This window comes from Phalangium opilio, unplaced genomic scaffold, assembly GCF_054372755.1.
Source record: "Phalangium opilio isolate 3A_F unplaced genomic scaffold, DU_Popi_V2 ptg000061l_1, whole genome shotgun sequence".
Taxonomy (NCBI): Eukaryota; Metazoa; Arthropoda; class Arachnida; order Opiliones; family Phalangiidae; genus Phalangium; species Phalangium opilio.
In genome coordinates, this window is record NW_028324178.1 from 5040852 (window position 1) to 5043654 (window position 2803).

The window sequence follows — 2803 nt, forward strand, 5'->3', positions numbered from 1 at the left end:
GGACTGCATTTCAGAGTACTGCATTTTAGTCAAAAGATTTCAGAGTTCAAAAGAATAAGTTTCGTGGACTGCATTTCAGAGTACTGCATTTTAGTCAAAAGATTTCAGAGTTGAAATTCGGATTTTTTAGGACTGCATTTCAGAGTACTGCACTTTAGTCAAAAGATTTCAGAGTTGAAATTAATAGTTTTCGAGGACTGCATTTCAGAGTACTGCATTTTAGTCAAAAGATTCCAGAGTTGAAAATAATAATTTTCGAGGACTGCATTTCAGAGTACTGCATTTTAGTCAAAAGATTTCAGAGTTGAAATTCGGATATTTAGGACTGCATTTCAGAGTACTGCACTTTAGTCAACCGATTTCAGAGTTGAAATTTATTATTTTCGTGGACTGCTTTTCAGAGTACTGCATTTTAGTCAACCGATTTCAGAGTTGAAATTCGGATATTTTAGGACTACATTTCAGAGTACTGCACTTTAGTCAACCGATTTCAGAGTTGAAATTTATTATTTTCGTGGACTGCTTTTCAGAGTACTGCACTTTAGTCAACCGATTTCAGAGTTGAAATTTATTATTTTCGTGGACTGCTTTTCAGAGTACTGCACTTTAGTCAACCGATTTCAGAGTTGAAATTTATTATTTTCGTGGACTGCTTTTCAGAGTACTGTAATTTAGTCAGCCGATTTCAGAGTTGAAATTAATAATTTTCGAGGACTGCATTTCAGAGTACTGCGTTTTAGTCAAAAGATTTCAGAGTTGAAATTAATAATTTTCGAGGACTGCATTTCAGAGTACTGCATTTTAGTCAAAAGATTTCAGAGTTGAAAATAATAATTTTCGAGGACTGCATTTCAGAGTACTGCACTTTAGTCAAAAGATTTCAGAGTTGAAATTAATAATTTTCGAGGACTGCATTTCAGAGTACTGCATTTTAGTCAAAAGATTTCAGAGTTGAAATTCGGATTTTTTAGGACTGCATTTCAGAGTACTGCACTTTAGTCAAAAGATTTCAGAGTTGAAATTAATAGTTTTCGAGGACTGCATTTCAGAGTACTGCATTTTAGTCAAAAGATTTCAGAGTTGAAAATAATAATTTTCGAGGACTGCATTTCAGAGTACTGCATTTTAGTCAAAAGATTTCAGAGTTGAAATTCGGATATTTAGGACTGCATTTCAGAGTACTGCACTTTAGTCAACCGATTTCAGAGTTGAAATTTATTATTTTCGTGGACTGCTTTTCAGAGTACTGCATTTTAGTCAACCGATTTCAGAGTTGAAATTCGGATATTTTAGGACTACATTTCAGAGTACTGCACTTTAGTCAACCGATTTCAGAGTTGAAATTTATTATTTTCGTGGACTGCTTTTCAGAGTACTGCATTTTAGTCAACCGATTTCAGAGTTGAAATTAATAATTTTCGAGGACTGCATTTCAGAGTACTGCATTTTAGTCAAAAGATTTCAGAGTTGAAATTCGGATTTTTTAGGACTGCATTTCAGAGTACTGCATTTTAGTCAAAAGATTTCAGAGTTGAAATTCGGATATTTAGGACTGCATTTCAGAGTACTGCACTTTAGTCAACCGATTTCAGAGTTGAAATTTATTATTTTCGTGGACTGCTTTTCAGAGTACTGCATTTTAGTCAACCGATTTCAGAGTTGAAATTCGGATATTTTAGGACTACATTTCAGAGTACTGCATTTTAGTCAACCGATTTCAGAGTTGAAATTAATAATTTTCGTGGACTGCTTTTCAGAGTACTGTATTTTAGTCAGCCGATTTCAGAGTTGAAATTAATAATTTTCGAGGACTGCATTTCAGAGTACTGCGTTTTAGTCAAAAGATTTCAGAGTTGAAAATAATAATTTTCGAGGACTGCATTTCAGAGTACTGCATTTTAGTCAACCGATTTCAGAGTTGAAATTAATAATTTTCGAGGACTGCATTTCAGAGTACTGCATTTTAGTCAAAAGATTTCAGAGTTGAAAATAATAATTTTCGAGGACTGCATTTCAGAGTACTGCACTTTAGTCAAAAGATTTCAGAGTTGAAATTAATAATTTTCGAGGACTGCATTTCAGAGTTCTGCATTTTAGTCAAAAGATTTCAGAGTTCAAAATAATAATTTTCGAGGACTGCATTTCAGAGTACTGCATTTTAGTCAAAAGATTTCAGAGTTCAAAAGAATAAGTTTCGTGGACTGCATTTCAGAGTACTGCATTTTAGTCAAAAGATTTCAGAGTTGAAATTCGGATTTTTTAGGACTGCATTTCAGAGTACTGCACTTTAGTCAAAAGATTTCAGAGTTGAAATTAATAGTTTTCGAGGACTGCATTTCAGAGTACTGCATTTTAGTCAAAAGATTCCAGAGTTGAAAATAATAATTTTCGAGGACTGCATTTCAGAGTACTGCATTTTAGTCAAAAGATTTCAGAGTTGAAATTCGGATATTTAGGACTGCATTTCAGAGTACTGCACTTTAGTCAACCGATTTCAGAGTTGAAATTTATTATTTTCGTGGACTGCTTTTCAGAGTACTGCATTTTAGTCAACCGATTTCAGAGTTGAAATTCGGATATTTTAGGACTGCATTTCAGAGTACTGCACTTTAGTCAACCGATTTCAGAGTTGAAATTTATTATTTTCGAGGACTGCATTTCAGAGTACTGCGTTTTAGTCAAAAGATTTCAGAGTTGAAAATAATAATTTTCGAGGACTGCATTTCAGAGTACTGCACTTTAGTCAAAAGATTTCAGAGTTGAAATTAATAATTTTCGAGGACTGCATTTCAGAGTTCTGCAT